Source organism: Agelaius phoeniceus, chromosome 5, assembly GCF_051311805.1.
Source record: "Agelaius phoeniceus isolate bAgePho1 chromosome 5, bAgePho1.hap1, whole genome shotgun sequence".
Classification (NCBI taxonomy): Eukaryota; Metazoa; Chordata; class Aves; order Passeriformes; family Icteridae; genus Agelaius; species Agelaius phoeniceus.
In genome coordinates this window covers 39,867,732-39,886,862 of record NC_135269.1, presented here as the reverse complement: position 1 = coordinate 39,886,862, position 19,131 = coordinate 39,867,732, and the positions used below count along the sequence as shown (strand labels likewise).

Genomic DNA, 19,131 nt, shown 5'->3' with positions numbered 1-19,131 from the left:
AGACTTCTTGTCCTTTTCTACTCTTTGGTGTATATAAATAATATCTTTCAATAAATAAACAGCATGGAAAATAAATTCTGATGAGACTTATGAACCTGGAGTATATTCACTTCTTCAAAAAGAAAACAATACTAAATGATTTAAGAGATTTTTTCACAGAAAAATATTTGAAAGCTGAGAGAACTCTTAGTCAAAATTATTATCATTTATTTTCTAAATTACTACAATTTTATATCTTAATGTACATATTAAAGAAAAGCTCAAAAATGTTTGCCTTCGTTTCAGATATTGAGGCCCGTCTGTGAAAATTTCATTTTAAAACCCCAAAAAATGTTTAAAATCTACACAATCAGGTCAAGTGCTTTCTTCCATTCTCTACCTACTGAACAAGTTTGTTAAGTGCAGCTGGAACAGCTGCATAAATGGAACTGAACATAAAAGTAAAAAACCCCAAACTTGCTGTTATTGACATTTTCCTACCAAAACCATATATAATTAAAAAGTAAGTAATTGGTAAGTTTGCTGAAAATACAGTGAATGCTGTCCTGGAATGGACTTTCCCTTGTATGTCAGCAGAAATTCTGCAAAGAAAACATTTTGCTTTACATCCCAGTAGGTATCTCCTAGCTTAGTAAGAAATCACATAAAGATAAAGTCAATTCTTTGGGAACAGAGAGCAGTTTGTTATAGTGGAGACATCACATTTACTCAGTGTTTCAAGTCCTGTGGGTATGTGCATTTCTCTTAGTGTGACAAGAAGGATGTCAAGAGATGATGAGCAGTCCATTCCTTGTTGCCCTTTTCCTGACTGGCTGTCACTAACTTCTAAACCATCTAAATTTCTATCAAAAACAAACAAAACCACATCACTGAGGAGAGTCTGAAGACATGAAGCTGGTCACAACCTGCCCTGTGGCCTCCCCTCCATCCTGTGGAGGGACAATCCCCAAAACCAGTCCCAGTTCAGAAGCCAAGCCACCCACAGTGGAAGACAAACTGGTACAAGGTGCAGCAGAACACATCTCCAAGGCACAACTCACTGCACTTACCAACAGCACTGCAAATTTAAACACTGCCAATGCAGGCTGCCTTGGGTCAGCAGCCAGGTTAATCTGTATAAATGTACAGGTGAAATGTTGTACCATTTTCAGTGAAAGCAAAGGAGATAGGCAAGGCTAAGACACTTGCAAAAAACTGTCTAAAACAGATTCAGTTTACACTGACACTTGTTCTGGTTGTGTACAAGGCATTAGATGATCTCCTTTATATATATATATATAAATATATATATATATTTTAGCTATAAGAGCATCTACAAGATGACTTTGCCTTTGCAAAAATATTACCTAAAATCCAAATACCTTCCACCAGTGCTTATAGACTAGAAAATGTCTACCTAGCCTAGGCATCACACAGAAAAGGAAATAAGGGTATTTTATGATCCATCACAAGCAGTGATATAGAGGACATGATCACATAATTCACTGAAAACACCAGGCCTGCAGGACACAGCAGCACAGTTCACACCTGGGTTCATTGGTTGCCTGTCTAAAATGAGATTAGCTCTTGTGCTATTTGGTTTTGGGTACATTTTTCATATTCGCAGAATCCTTGGCAGCCAACACTCTTCTAAATCTCAACTGAGTCATTCAGCAAAGGAGGTCTTCAATTTAATCACAAATGTAAGCATTATATTTTAAATTCTGTTTCTAACTAAAATATCAGAATTTAATAAAAGTATCCCAAGCCTGAAAATCAAATAACCACTAGAAAGCCAGCTGCAGACAAAAAAAGGAGGCTCTTAATTCTTAATGAAAGAACCTCACCTCAATTTCCTAACAGCAGAGTATTGAAAAAAACATATATGACACCATTATCAATGCACACTGCAATAACTTCACTAATTACATTTCAGGAGTGAACAATGACTGGAGTAAACCATTATTACCTTCCCAGGGCTTAACATTTGCATCCCACAGCCTACAGTGCAGCCCCAGTGCTTCTCCAGCAGCAGCACAGCCGTGATACCAATGGCAAATGCTCAAAGCACAACATCCTGCTTGCATCTGAATCCACTCCTTGTAGACAGGAGTAGTGGAGAACATTCACCAGAAAATGAAAATAAATGTGGCATGGTGTAAAATCAGTTTTCACATTAAAGAAGCTTCACACAGAAAAGACAAGGATGATCTCTGTAAAGTCAAATTACAAAGGATGGCTTCATATGAGGGTGCAAAATAAAAGCTGCTTTTAACTTAGAGGAAGAAGTGCTCCATGGCAGCAGCTGTGTAAGAAGCAGAGAGGTTTCTCCAGGCCAACTGTGGCAGATATGCAGACTAAAACAAGGGATGGATGGCCACATGTCTAGATGCTTTTTCAAGCCAGACAAATGCTGGTAAGGGAACAACAGGCTTTTTGGCCCTCTGGATAGTCCTGCTTGCATAGTTTTTTTGTTTTCTTGGTTTTTTTTCTTCCTTGTATTCGTAATTGAATTGCACAATAGTGCATTCCAAGTACTATCAGCCTAAAATTATTCACGACATTAATTTGACAGATATTGTGCAAAGAGATTAACTTGAGTTATCTTAATAGAGATGATGGCATCTCATTCTTCTAAGAGCTGAGTCTATTAGGAATTTTTGTCAGTGAACACTTCTGAATTCTTTTCTCTGTACTTTTTTTTTGCTCTACATCAAGGATTGGAAAAATCAGGTTAAACACAATCATTCCCTATTAATAACCCCTAAGCAGAGGAATTTAACAGGAGGAAAAACTATTTTAAAAAATTATAAAACATTAAAACACTTAGCTTCAGTAAATATGAATACTTTAATATATTACAGTAAGAGTATCCAGATTTAGTTAAATCACAACAACAAAACTTTTTCTTGTATTATTACCTACAAAAAGAAAAATTATCCCTGATATGCCACCTTGTTGTAGGGTTGGAATAAAGATGCAGTGCAAACTACAACTTGCTCAATGATGCAGTGTAGTGAAAGTACATTTATTCCTTAAGGTAGCTGGGAAGTTCTAGTGTTTTCATCAATGGTTCTCTTTCAGAGAAAACCTACATGTATCTATACTATCCATTGATCACTTGAAAATCTGCAACCATCAACTTCCTTATCTTCAGATGAGGACCAGTTCCACCCTGAGGCACTTGCTGTGTTTCAGAAAGTTCAAGCATTTTTTTGCTTCCTCATTATCTATGATGGCAGTCACTTTCCTGAACATCTGTTGGGTCCAGAGCAGCTCACTAAACTGTCAAGGTGGAGCTTTATTTAGCAAAGACATTGGAAGGTAAAAATAAGCACAGTGATGAAGGACTTGATGGTCTCAACCTTCACCTCTTCAGCAGATATTGCAAGGCTTTCCAGAGCTCAAACTTCCATGCTTCCCCACCATTATTGTTAGCTGGAGTGTGGAATGTATAGTAGAAGGTACTTCCAAGCTGAAGTTTATACCCATAGTTATCTCAAACTTGTATCTCCCACATGAAACAAGTATCTCCTTTCAAAAATTTTGATCACACGATAAGCAACAAAATCTTAAACTCAAGAATGGCTGGTGCATCAGCAGTGTGACCCTGATCTCCTCTGCTTGTCTCTGCTGACAGTAGTGATGAAGAAAGGACAGAGCCCCATGACATTAGTCTTTTCTACATTTCTGTCTGAATGGGACAGAGGCTTCATTAACCCTCCTTCACTAGTAGAAACCCTACTGTGCAGAACAGCACAGAACTTAGACACTAATTTAGATTTATAGAACTTCTTCCCATAATTCTGATGAATTCACCTCCAACTTCCTCTTAATTTCTTTTTAATGAGAAATTAACACCAAGAAAACTCTTGATAATTTGTGCTTCTTTACACTGATGTGTCACTACTCACAAAAACACAGCCTAACTGTTGCAGTTTCTCTGCTTTCTACAGTTACCAAAATGGATCAGGCTGGATTGATTACAGGACTGATTGCATTTGTGCCTTTCAAAGCAGGAAAGAACCACTGAAAACAATTCTCGCCCTCATCACCTGAGTGAGACAAGCAGAGAAACTTGATATGGTGCTATCTCCACCTATAGATTACCTTTTAGAAAGATATCCAGTGTGGCTTTGAAAGTGATGAAAACTCCGCTACATGTGTAGATAATGTCTATCTGATTTGGGAGTAGACAAACCTTTGAGACAAAGATCTCATTATAGTACCACTATTACATTCAGGATATCCCTTTGATGCAGAACTGTGACCTCCAATCAAATCATCTCCTAATCTATTTTTCCTTTTAGATTAAGAACTGTCTGAACTGCTTAGGTTTTTGCTATTTAAGACATGGTTTGCCACAATGTTTTAACATCCTGTTGCTACCAGGTAAATCTTAGCAATAGTGTCATTGAATCACATTTCTCCATTTGAGCTGTCATTTATTTTTCCTGACATACCTTGCATTGCCTTTTATGATCTACAGTTGCTAAATAATGTAATATATTAGTTAACACAAGTGGTTTTACTTTTTATGGCATAGAGCTAGATCATTAGTGTCATGGCAAACCAAATCAGTTAGGATAAGAAAAGGATATGGTAATGGTGTCACTCATTTTTAGAAAAACTATCATTCATGTATTCAAATAGTGGGTAGTGAATTTTCAAATATTTGAAATTTGGAGGAATGGGACAGCATAACTTTTTGAAGTACATAGATTAAAGAACAGATGTTTAAGTTTTTAGGGGTCATATACATAAATGATTGCAGAACAAATACACCTGAATGACCTGAATGATATGCACACCCTGTCTTTCTACTTGGTAGTATTGAAGGAGACTCAGCATGACAAAAGGGTTTATCAAAGTCTCTGTGTAGAAGATCAGGCTATCCTTGAGAAAATGAGATATGGATGAGAAAAAAAGAGAAATATGGAAAATACGAGTGAATGCTTCCCACACATTTTACCTTTTGCCCTTTGTGCTCAGTGACCGCTGATATCTTTATGGTTTGCTTACTCCTCAACTTGTGGAAAACCCCAGCCCAGAAATGCTGACCTCTGGAAGATGGTAGTTCAAAATCAGGCTGGATGAGTGTATTGCTACAAATGGTTTTAAAAGTGATCTGTCAATGACTCATTCTTTTTGCATACTTCAATCTGATATAAAACCAAAGTTACAAGGATGACTTTGGGGACAATTTAATATGCAACCTAACAAACAGGATGCACTGGTTTTTTATTAGATTTTTATAGGAAAAAAAGAACCTGCCTGTGTCAAAAAGATTATTAACTTGCTCAATATTCAAGATGAAGAAAAAAAATACAGTTAAAGCCAATGGAAAAGGAGGGTTAAAGAACTGCAAAATAAGCTACTGGCTTATATTAAAATTTACCAAATCACAGAAATAGTGATGACTTTAGATGTCAATAAGCATTTAAGATCCACAAGAATTTACTATTGCTGTAAAGTAAGTCACGCATTTCTGGGCCGGTAACCTGTGCTCTGGAACTCTCTAATCAATCTCTGCGCTTACACTCTGAATTTTAATGTATGCATAATGAACTAATGGCAAAGAGGGATGAAGACAGATGCCTTCATTTGCATGAACTAGCTTATTAGATAGTCAAGCTTGCTGAACAAATCACTGCAGCGAAACAGTAAAATACCCAGCTGCAAGAATCTACCTATGTGATCTCTTGTTTCATCTAAATTGTCACCATATTCCATTAAATTAGCGCGGAAACTGAGATGGCATCATATTAGCACATAGTGACATTGCACACTCACTAGCCTGTGAGACAATAGGAATATTTCACATCTTCAGGTCACTTCAAGGTGTTTGCAGGTTTTTGTAAAAATCTGAATGCGACATCAACACAAGAGGCTTATATTATCCCAGAGCAGCCTCGTGATTATATATAGGAAGAAGACTTTCCTCTGTCCAAAATATGACCTAAGTTTCACAGGAAAGTTTTTTGGCTTTTCTTTCAACATTTACTCTTACTCTTCAGAAACTTTGGGTGAAAAGGAACAAAGATTACATCTTACCTTCCTCTCCAAAAACATTAAGACCTCCTAACTGTATATTCTGGTTCACCTCTACTTCAAAAACACATCTTGTCTGTTGGGTCTATTGCAAGGTCCTTCTCTTCTTTCAGTGACCAACAGTTTAAAGCAGACAGGAAAATGGATTTATATGGATTGAAGAAATAGCTAAAATCTTCAAATAGACTGAAACAGATAAAGATTCAGCTAAATAGTACTACCTGAAGACTTCAATGACATCTTTCATTCCAAGCACAGTGCAATGTACAGAATCTCAATAAGGATGTAAATGAGGAAACTGCTAACACAACTCAAAGCACACTTGTTGAAAATACTTCCTTTAAAGTAAGATTGCCTGTGAAAAAGAGCTGACTCTTAATAAAGGCTATACTCAAACAGAAGGAAACTGCAGCATGAGAGCACTTCTTCAGGTTGCTGACTCCATGCAAACAAGTCACAAGATGGGTTTGTCTCTGTTTTTTTCTCCTCTGCTTTTAAAGGATATACTGCTAGCATTTTTAAAGAAAATATTTAAATTCTAAATTATTTTAAATGTACAAAGATCACTTAAGGAACTTAGCAGGCCTTTCTCAATACAGAGGCTTCAGCACAGAGATCTTCCACTACCATTGAGAGTAAAATTTGCTAATCAGATCTAGAGAAAAAGTTATGGAATTTTTACATTTCATATGGTTCCAGGTTGGTATAAAATGCTAAGTTACACAAACAAGTGCATTCTGAAATTTTTTTCTTCTCCACATAAATCAATATGTGATGTTTTTGAATAAACAAACTTCTGCTCCCTGTGGTCTTACAAAATGTCTCTCTGCAAGAGTCTTTGCTCCAGTTTTTCTTTCCCTTCTTGATTTAACAATGGTTGCAACAGGTTTTTACACTCACAATATTTTCCTTAGTGAAGACCCAGAGCATATGATGGAGATAGAGATAATCAGCCTAATGTTAGCTGTTACAATCTCATAAGACTGTTTGGTATGGATTTGAGTTTATAATGCTTAATTCTAAGTATATATGCATTAGAAAAATACAAGACGATGCCCTGACATCTTCTGATTCCCATGTTTTGACAACTGGTCAATGATAATTTTATAGGGTAGTAGATATATTAAAATTTTCAGTGGATCAACAAATAAAATGTTCTAGTCTCTACTCCAATTTTATACACAGAGAAAACTGGGACTATCAAATGTATTTACAACTTGTCAAAAACACTCCAATTTCCCCAATACTCTTAACAGAGGCCATGGAAAGCACATCTTACCATACATTATATTTATATCCAGCTATCATTCTCATTGGCTAGCACTTAAACTAGACTGACTTAAACAGCTGTCCTATTATTTTCTGTGGTGTGTGATTAAGTAAGTCAAGCTTCGAGATTGGACATTCCCACCCAGTATATGCTCTCTATTGCACCATTACCTTTGGTTAGTGGCTAAGGAAAAAGCCCTTGGCTTTTAATGGCTTCCTCAGTTACATACCATCCTTATCATGAAATTGCAAAAGCTCCTTACAAGGTATCTGGGTTTGTAGCTAAAAATTTGTAATGACTTTCAAATATATTTGCTAAACTTTCAATTTCAGAAATAAATCTGAAATCTTAATGAAAGAGAACACTTTTAGTCCCACATGAATATGTTAAATACAAGTTATTTAGAAATTATTAACTGAACTGTAGCATTTTTATTCTTGATAGATTTGGTCGATTTTGTTGCAGTCTTGGCATAATGGCATGATTTCCCTGTATGACCTCTATCAATTTTTACTTCTTACTTTCCTCTACAGAAGCAATATTTTGGGGTTCAAGAGTCACATTGTGTTATCAGGTATGATCATTCATCATTTGGCAGTGATATCTAAAATTCAGCTCTAACACGTCTCATTTGTCTACGATGTGTCTTTAGTATCTCAAAGGTCAGTGCTCATTTTCTATATCATTTATCCAACAAGTATTCAGGGTCACAGTGTCATCTAATATAGGAGGAAGGTCTTGGCAGAATCTTGTCTTACAGTTAACTATTAAGCTGGGCTCGTTTTGCTCCACCAATAAAATCAATTAGCATTGAAGACTGACATTTGTTCCTGCTTGGATTGATATTCACAGTGTCCTTCTACCAATGTTTTCTGTGAATAAGAGCAATGAAATCTCCTGACTTCAGCCTTGTTGCTATTTTCCCCTATTAAAATACTCCTTGTTTTGCTTTCTTGTTCTCTTTTCAGCTTGGTAATAAGGGAGATTTTACTGAAGAGCCTTCTTTATGTGTTTATTCACATAACATAAGTGGATTCCCCAAGCTACACAGACATAAAGTGACACAGATAACTGCAATTTGGACAAGGACAATAAATAAATAAAAAAGACTATCTGTGTGCTCCTAGCCTGTATATCACCTACAAACTTTTATAAGTACCTTGATCTACCAATGTAAAAGATGTGAATGGAGGTGTGCACCTATATATAAAAAACCCCAACAGGTGCCCAGTAAATTAATTACAAAATTAAAGTTGCCAAAAAGTTATTTGGGAACCCTCCCAGGTGATCAAACCTCTCACTGTCCAGAATAATTAATACAAACCATGACTGTATAAAGAAGACAGTTTAACACAGCAGTACTTAGTACACCTTTCTGTTAGTGGAGTAGTGACTGTCACTCAGATGCTTTTTCTCCTTCTTTTGACACAATTCCCAAAGTATATGAGTAACAAAAGAGAGGACAGGAAAGTAATGAAAGAGTTTTCACAATAGTTAAAAGAAAATTCCTGGGAGGAACAACCCCTGAAGCACAACTTGATTACTTTAACAAAGGGAAGATTAAATAGTGATTTCAGAGTGAAGTGCCTATAAAGGATGAGGTGAATTTTGATGAAAAACAACTCTTTCTTACAAATGAGGTGAAGCTGAACCTGCACATACTCAAACTAAAAATAAATGCAGTGAGTCTAACCACAAAAGGTTGTGATGCATTTTGCATCACTGGCAACCATAAATAGATTGAATGTCCTCCTAAAATATAATTCAAATACAAGTTGAGATTCAAATAAATTCCAGGAAGCTGTATGTTTAGTTAAGATAGACACAAATACCTCTTTTGGCCCCAGAAATTCACAATAAACACATCGAAACTCGAACAGACAAGACCTTTGTTCTTACCACTGCACTTTTACATAGCAAGGAAACAAAAGCTAGTTTGCACTGATGTTATAATAAACTTCTGGTCTTCCAGATCCTGCACAAACCAAACCACTTCTTTTATTCTACACTATGAGGCGTGCCATTACATCTCTGTCTGCTCCACGTACCACAGATGTGATGTGGAAGACACACGAGCACCAGAATCTCTTTTCCTCTTCTGATTGTAAGAAATGAATAGAAAGTGTGAAAATGCTATAAGGTAAACAAGCAAAGAAATCTTTTCTCCATCCTCCATACAAAATACTTTGAGCCATTTCATATTGGCAAAATGGATAGAATTTTATAGCAACAAAAAATAATTTAAGATTTTTGAATATAAATCAGGCTGCAGAGTGAGAATGAGCAGCTTTGATGCACTGATACAGTTGAAAAGAAAAGGCAAACTACTATCCAGATCTGGGGTAGTATATTTTGGTGTTATCTTTGTAGATGGTATATAATTTCCTTACTATTTTCATGCCCTGAAATGATAATCACTGAAGAAATTGAAAGAGATATTAAAAAACCCCTGAACAGATGGAAATCATGCATTAAGTCCTTTAAAGAGGTATTAGAAATTATATTAGGAACATTAAAAACATCAAGTTAATTATCTATAAGATAAAAAGAAATTATTAAGTGCAAAAAGACTCAAGCAGGCAAATGATTAAAAAATTATCCCAAACTTCTCAGATGAGCAAACTTCTCAGAGCTTAAAGGAACAAGCCTGGATTTTGTTTGCCAGTCATATGCTTCTGTCTACAGATTTGTGCAACACAAGACTTTTGAAAGAAAGCAATACTCTCGTGAGTCAGATCAACACTCCATCTAATCCTGCTCCATCTTGGAAAGAATGAGCTTTAGGGACAGCATTAGAGCCAGCCTACTTTGCCCAGTGTGGTCCTGCCACAGTTCCTTGACATCCAGTAGTGTCACATTAGAGAGTACAATGCTTCTCAGTCTTTTTAATATTTACATATGAAGCTCTTGGCAATTAGGTTATTCAGTCTCTTCTGAATGCACTGACACAGTCTGTATACACAGATTTACTGCTTGCTCTTCCTCTCTAGAGATACTGGATCCATAAGTATCTCAACATAATGATGCAGAAATCATTTTTGCTGTTGAATACACATTTTTCCCCCAATACTGGACTGAAAGCAGTATAGAGAAGAATGTTTAAATAGATTTCCACTCAGAGAAAAATATATTGCCTGAAAACAATTTTAATACCTCTTCTTACTTCTGAACAGACTGGCGAACCTGAGCATTCCTCATGAATTTTCTTCTCATGTACTATCAATTTTTCTGAAGATACCCCCTTTTCTTGCCCCAAGAAAGCCCAGCTGTGCTATCCCATGAAAATGCAGTCATTTTTCAAGAGGTCAATACTAAATTTTAGCTTCTCTGTTACCCAGAAGAACCTCTAGTAGCTGCAATAGGTTGTGTATTCCACAAGCGACAGTCATGCTGGTTTCACAAAGTTTTACAACTTCTAGTAGACAGCAGTGATTGTTTGGATTGGCAAGTTTTATGTCCAGCCAGGAAGGGATCACCATCAATTGCACAATCCCAGGGTTACAAATCTCCCTCTGCTTGGCACATCCTTCCACGACCTTTCAAGAGTACATGGTTTTGCTCCCCCTTTCCAAGCTCACCCAGCCAGTCCAGTGTCTCTTTCAGAGACTGTCTCCATGCTCCTATTTCAAACCTAGTCTTGACCATCTTTCTTTTTCCCCTTGTTTCCCTCTCCTCACATGTCCACTATACCATGCCTCCTCTTCTAACTGAAACCTTTAAAGGAGAATAAATTTTTCAACAGACATCACCAACACTTTTATAAAAATGAGCAAAACCAACCATCATAAGGGTAATTTCCCTTTGTGGACCTTAGAGAGCATGCCAGAATTGTGCAGGAAAACAATTGTCCTGGAAGATGGGACCCCCAACCTCAGGAGATGCACTGATGCTTCCCAACCTATTTTCAGGTTCCAAGCTCCATTGAAAAATCCTGGGGTATCCCAGTGACTGGAAGGAAGGCACTAGGGACTCATGCTTCAAACTAGCACATGGCCAGAGGAGTACATGCACATGTACACACTGCAAGCACATTTGCTGAGTACACAACAATTCACTCAGAACTGCCCATCCCTGCCGCAAAATGTCTATGCAACAGCTAAACTGCTGAGACAGTTTTTTAAATGATGTTATAGATGCTATATAGGATATCATCCTATACTACATATAGCTAAACTGATTTTTTTGGAAAAAAATGCAGCTGCAATAAATTAATACATTTTACTCTGAAAGGCTAAAGGTTAGCAAAACTATATGCAATTAAATCCAAATACACATGAATGAAGGTGTTTGGTACCATCATCAACAAAACCTGCTCCTGGCTGTGTGAATAGCAAAAATCATTTCAAGTCAGGTAAATTTTCAGACCTTGAATCAGTTGGGTATTTGAAAAAGTGCACATTCCTTGTGCACAGTATTGCCCTTAATACATTTTCTCCTTCATGGTAAAAGGAGTAAAATGAGACTGTTCTCTATTCTAATCCTTTTCAGTATTGAAAAACACCAGCATGTAGCAGACCTGTAAAGAATATGTATAAATAAATCATCAGCAATCTCAATTAGGTAAGAACTCAGTGACCTTTGTTAATTTTCTACAAGAGACAAATTTCTTTCCTGTTTATCTATGTATGAAACATGAAGTCCTTCCAACAAAGTTATTTTGATGAACAGGAGGAAGGACAAGAAAGAAATCTTCAGTAATAAACACATGAAAGCAAACTCCAAAACTTTCAATGTCAGTGGGAAGGAAAAGACATATAGCTCTGCAGCTGCTTCACAGACCATTTGGTAAACCTCCAGCAGGTTAAACAAACACACAGGGAAGCCTGTAAATGATACAGCAACTGGAGCCTCTCATCAAACATGAAAATCAGCAAATGACTTTGCAGATATAATAAACACCTCAAGTGCAGAAAAGCTTACTAGGCTGTGATCTGCATTTCACAGGTCAGAACTCTTGCTCCTGCTCGGAAATCACCCACGATCGTTCCCATAATAACTGTGACTGCAGAGGTTACGGCTAATGGATTTCTAAATGCTTAAAATCTCTTCAGTGGCATTTTGTGCTGATTTTTAAAAGTACATAGTAAAAGTAAGTGACTATGAGAAAAATGCAAATTGAGGGAAAAAAGTGCTTTTGTAGATACATACTTGAATTTCCTAACCCAGCTTTTACTGACATACGTTTTATTTTCAAGTCTTCTGCAATGAATTCTTTTTTCTCACCATGAGAACTATGAAAAAGGTTGGGGATGATTTTGACAGGTTTTCTCAGGCAAATCATGCTCTTACTCTGCAAAACCAGTTAGCCAATGAAGACTATTTAACATTTTGATGGGGGATGAAGGATTAGGTAACACAGTGCTGCATCTGTGACAGTAGAGTGCTTCTAAAATCTGAGAGAAGCTGAAGTTAAAGTCAAGGAAGGTTTCTTTTGACAAGGATGAAAAAAATGACTGAGGACTGCACAAATCAGGCAACATTGCTTGAGAAGGTGGCTGCACTCTAGCAAATGATGCAAGGATGCCTGCTGATGTTAGGAGCACTGTCAAAAATAACAGGATCATTTAAATCTTCTGCAGTTTTACTCAGCAGAGGAGCCCAAAGGAATTGGACCAAGTTAACTGTGGCATGAGAACAGCTGCTTTTGAACACTCACTGTCTTGCCAATGCCATATTAACCACCAAGGAAAACAAAACTGGCTCTGGAGCTGTGTTTGCACACAGGTAAACACGTACCCAGAGGGATGCATCATCTGTCTGTCACATCTGTCAGTCACTGGGAACCTGGTGCAGATGTTAAGAGCTGAGCTACTGGAATAACCTGGGAGCCATCTCCCTCCTGAGCATTGTCACTTAATGGAGCTTAGATGCCAGGATCACTTCAGCAGCCTAATTTTTTTTTTTTCAATCAATGTGGATTTTTTTAGAAACCCTTTTATCTCTCTCATCTTACTTTCCAGATTTCTCACCTTCTTCTGAGATTATCTTGCAACAGAAAATTAATGCACTCCATCTATGCAGTACAGAACTTTTCCTTATTTAAGTCGAGGCACAGCACACATGATCTTAAATTCAGTTAATACAATTCTATATTGGCAACTCAATGACATCATAACTGGATCACATGTTCTGGCTTTAATTTAGACTGGATTCTGGAATTTTTGTTTACATATATATATATACACATATACAGATATATATAAATTCAATTACTTTCTTATTTTTTCCCAACCTCTGCTTGCTTTCTGATAGTAATTTTCTGATAGTATTTTTATTTAAACAGACATTCCCAGATGTTACAAAAGCCCAAGAATCACAGTGAAGAAAGAAGAAGGGTCTTTAAAATTCTTCAGCTTCCACCTGACCTACATTTGAGTTCATTGGTTGTGGGTAGTAGACAAACCCCTCAGGAAAGCCAGATTTGATGCAGCTTGAGACAGAATGTGAGCATTTGCTGCACAGCAGGCTGTGGGCCAGGGAGGGGAAAAAAAGGCATACCTCTGTATTTTTGTAAACAGCTCCTCTATGTGTTCAGAGCCAAGGACAGGATGAAAACTGCCTTACTGCTTTCTAATGACATTTACATTGTGTATTTAAATATTCCAAAACCTGAAAATTCCCAGGATGTTAACTATTGGTTTTATTACAAGAATTTAGTATTTCATAGCTTCTCTTAGGAATATTTTGTGTCCTAAGCAATTACTGAGGACACTACATCATACAGCAATTACTTTTTTAGTATCAGCTCTGTAAATATTATCTTTTCAAGGCATTTTAAGCTTCTTTGATTTGCATGTGCTCCCTTCTAGCTAAGCAGTTCGAAATTCAGCCTTCCCTAAAATTATGTTTGTTTAACATTTTATTTTTGCATTAAAATCCTGTTACCAAGCTCCCCACAAACAAGGCTGCAAACCATCTACTAACTGCAATTCCAGACCTTGAGCCACTGCAGAGGATGTGCTCAGGGCTGTACATTCACTCTATTTTCCCTCCAGTTTGATGGCTACCCTTGTTTTTGAGATCAAACACTGTGCTGAAATACAAAACCTGAATTACAGCATGCTTCAAAGAAGCAGGTAGTGTGGAAAGAAAGTGCAGTATCTACACATGTACAAAGGAACTGAAAAATCCAGTCGCTTTAATTTCAGACTTTAAAGTCTTCACAATTTTCCTTCAGAGCACAGTGATTTATTTTAATAACTGACCTGTAAGTACCTCCCTGCAGCCACGTACAAATCTTGCAAATGACAAAAAACTGGTTAGAGAGAAGAAGAGGCTCCTGTTAGTGGAGAAAACCTCAAAAGAATGATTTTAAACATCTAGTTTGGTCTTTTCCTGCTTGTCTCTGCAAGGGTTGGCATGCACTCACCCCATAAATGCAGATAATTTGCCTGTTCAGCAGATCTGTTGTTACTGTGGAGTAGAAGGTGGCTGGAAGGAGACTTGGGAAGGCTCCTGTGGGTCCCAGAGGCAGGCAGAGCTGGAGCACAAGGGTTACATGGGAGGTGAAACAACAGGGGCAACATGGACAACATGGTGAGGGCAAGACTTCAAGGGCCTTCTTCTAGGTGTGTTGAGCAGGAGAGAAGGCAGGCAGCTGTGTTATCCTTCTGTCCCAGACAACAGGAAAACTCCACTCTTTGAAGAAATATTTCCTCTACTCTTTGTTATTTGGTGCCCGTTTCTTGAACAAGAATTTACTTAGGAAAGAGATAGCTCACAACTGCAACTGTCCTAAGCCAAACAAAATCTCTGAATTCACAGATGATTCAAACAGCTCTCCCAGTGTATAGTTCATACTACAGTTCTTCTGAGCCCTTGACCACTTCAGGCAACGAGACTTTACAGTCAGAAGTCTGACTGGAAAGTGCACATGTCTAGGTCAGTGAAAGAAAAAGGAATAAGTATGGATTTTAATTTTGTTTTAAATTTAATGCCAACTAGACTGAGCAGAAATTCACTTTTCTCAAAAAAAAAACCCCAAAAATGAAACACTGAGAAGCTGACACATTTCACCTCAAAAAAACGTGGTGTTTTGAACTATTTTTTTTAGTAATGATAAGTTTTAAGACTCAATAAAAAATATGGACTAAAAGCAAAATGAAACTTTTGTTGCAGATTCTATGAAAAATTTTAATCAGTCTTAAATGTATGGCGTCTTATTCTCACTTCACAAAGCAATAATTTTTTATCCTTGTGTCAGGTTGCTTCGTTCCACTCCATGCTGCCAGTTTTCAGTAAGTGAATTGAAAACAAAGAAATAGATATATAAAGTGAACAGTTTGCACATCATTACTGTTGACTGATTTACCCACATTGTTAAAAGAGATAAGAGGACATTGAATTTTAGTTTGGAAATCATGGGAACAGCTATTCCATATTCAGGACAGCACAGGAACATGCTTATCTTGGAGTAAATGTTAAGGTCTCCTTGACTTCAAAGTGCCTCTTTAACTGTGCCATCAGCTCTTGACATTGTATCAGTGCCCCAGGAATAGCTGATGTCCTTTTTAAAGCTCCTGCAGGAATAGGCAATCCCAGGAATGACACCTCTGGCTCACCTGCTACTGACCCAGCACTTGCCCTTGGCCGGGCACTGCCTGGGCACACCCTCGGCAAATCAGGGAACCTCAGTCCAGAACTCAAGGGAACTATGTCCATCTAAACCTAGGGATTCAAGAGGCTGGCTATCAAATACCCTAATTTTAAATTACAGTTGTTTTTAACTGCATCTATGCTTGTGAGGGAAGTGAATGACTTCTGAAATACATTGTTTTCATTGATGTGCCTTAGCACCACTCCTGACAGTTTCTTCAGGGGGGCACAATATACTCACTGCCTTGGCTTCTGTAAGGACACAGTAGCAATAATGGTTCATTATGTTCTGCTTGACAGTCTAAATTTAAATATTTAGAGGGGAAAAATCTGTTTGTTTCTGACTGCAAGCTGCTTCTCATGCTAGCATTACCTCAGCCTTACTTTTAAGTTAAGAAATTCTGACTGTGAAGCTAAGTAACATTTCAAACAATCATGTATATATAACTGTAACTAAACACCTACACATATGTAAAATAAAGTCCATGTTTCAAACTGCATTATATTAACGCATATAATTTGAATTAACTATTATTTCAGCAATTCTGTAAATCCCTTTGAAAGGATCTGTTGCTTGTTGATTTTGCACCATGTGAAGACATGGTAAATATGACATGTAGTCTCATCACATGAATTATACATTCTGCATTTCAAATAAGCAGGTTCTGCTCCAGGGAGATGCTTAATCCATTCCTTCCTTCTGGGGATGAAAGAAATTAAACTCAGTGTGCTGATCTCACAGTATGTGCTCATTTGACTTTAATTATAAAATTATTATTTCAACATTTTTTCCTGTAAAATAAACCAAGCCTGAGCTGCATGTAACCTCTACAGAATTACATTACTTCTCTGTGCACTCAGCCAGTGCTCATCAATACTGCTCTTTCAATACAGTTTCACATGGAAGGATAAAACCCACCTCTAGAGGTTTGCAGCTGGTATAGTAGTGTCAAGCCTCACAGCAACAAAAGCTCGCCTTTCTGATAGTTGCCAAAAGGATGGAGCAGTGAAATCCTTTAAAGTGAATTCAAATGTCATGAGAAGGAACTTTCACCAGACACGGGGAGATGCCACGATCCCATTACCAAGCTGGAAGATTTACATCTCACATCCTGTGTATCTTCACTAGTATTTTTTTTTACAGACTGTTCAAACCTGTGCAAAACTCTGCATGCAATCAATTACCTTGCTAAAACCCACAAGTTTTCCCTTGGCTAATTCAATAGGCAGAGCATTCCTTGGGAATAGGACATCTGCTGTCCATGTCTTAGGAATGACAAAGCATCAAGTGGAATAGACAGCTGTACTGTCAAAGGTACTCCCATGCTTCAAGCTTGAAAAACTAGCAGTTCAGAAATGTAATGTGTTATCAGGCATACCATCTGGGGGAATAGAAATGAATGCTTTCCATACAGGATAAGATCTCCATGTGAGGATTACTGACAGTAACTCCAGCTGACATGCTCCCATCCAGGTCCAGCAGAATTTACTGGGTTCACTGCACCTCACCTTCCAATTCAAAAGCTATTTGGAGCTGACCTACATAACGTCAGAAGGGTGATCCTGCTCCTGAGCAAAAGCAGCTGTTCTGCTTCTGGTCTTGTACTAATTAACGCTACTAGTTAATAGTGAACCTCCCATTGCCAAACGAAGCTGGCAAGCTGGGGTGCTTCTGCACCTCTGCCAAGACTAATCCAGTATGTGAATAAAATGCTCACACACAAGCAAGAATAGAAGCTATTTACAAGGTGCTATCTCACATACAAAACATGGTGTCAAGTGATATAAATGTTTCTAGGTTATTTTCAGAAACTTCAGTCAACTCCTAAATGTTCAAGTTAATTCTCAAAATAATGCTTAGTTTTGCAACACCTTTTGTGTATGTAAACCCACAGCATTCATTGTGTTACAATGAGAATTTGCTAAGACATGAAGAATTTTAATTACAATTTTAAAAAATATCCAACCAGCTCAATCTAGTTTATCCTTTGGGGCTCCTAAGGTCTAGAGATGGAATAAGCAATTCAGATAATGTCATCACTATATTAAAAGCTGAAGAATATACATAAGCGTAGATCAGCTGTTTTCAGAACACCTGAAATACAGCAAAGCACTTCTCACTGAACACTTGTATTATCTCTCTGAATAAACTGTGACTTATGCAGAGCACATAGTAAAAATTTATCTGCAATGCTCTCAAAAACTCCAGAATGTGCATCAAAATTGTAAAAAAATCAAAATACATGTTCATTAGTTATGATGACTATTACTCAACACCTGAAATTCCTAATCTTATCAAGATGCTCTGAAGAGAAATTGTACCAGTACATTTTCATCAAACTTTCTTTTTAAAGAATACAAGCAAAAATCATCAGGAGTTCTCAAAATTCTCACAAACTTCAGCCTGTTCCCAGACCTTAGCTTAAGTGTTTTATAAATACAGTAATGACACTATAAATGATCACTACTAATGACACTATAAATTATAACTACTAAGATCACAGCAAAAAAACCCAAAAGGTTGAATACTTTCAAGGCCATAAATATTACTGACCTATGAGCTACAGCATTACCTGAAAAGTACCCTATAGAGGTCATCATTCACTCTGAAGAACAATGAATATTGATTTATATTGACTTGGATATAAAAAGACTTGGTTGATGTTTGTATAATTAAATATTTTCTTAGAAGAATAACTGCACACTGGATGCTGTATTTGTGTCTTTTCACAATGGTTATGATCTTCATGATTGTACCATAAAAATAACAATTTTTAAATCACTATGGTGTTTTCAAGAATGAATATGAATGTTCATTATAAGCAATACTAAATAAGGGAGTTTGCTCTCTCTCACACATAGAAACTTCCACAAAGCATCCACAAAATGTGCTTTAGCTGTTCCCTATAGCTGTTGGGATGAAATCTGAGCCTAGCAGGTGGCAAAGGTCTGAGCTCCGCCCCCCATCCACGGACTCTCTGTGGGTTATGTGTTTTTGTTCAATAATAAAGCCACTTAGCACAGGCAATATTGACCATCAGAGGGTGAGTGACATGACCTCACAGCTTCTGATTTCTATTGCAATGCATCTTCCCTTCGAGTCAGAGGTTACTGTGCTTGAGGTGAGAACAGCAATATCAATAATTCCACCGAGTGTACCCTTGGTCAGCGCTCATTTGTTTTCATTAAAAGGTCTCTAAAACATTACTTGAGGTGAAAATTCCTTTAGATTGCTG

General features: G+C 37.2%; 1 protein-coding gene across 18 annotated transcripts in view; it reads right to left on the bottom strand.

Annotated features, from left to right (window-relative positions):
• The window catches only part of GRIP1 (glutamate receptor interacting protein 1), a 307,874-nt gene that overhangs the window by 82,829 nt on the left and 205,914 nt on the right, over nucleotides 1-19,131 (bottom strand). The window lies entirely within an intron of this gene.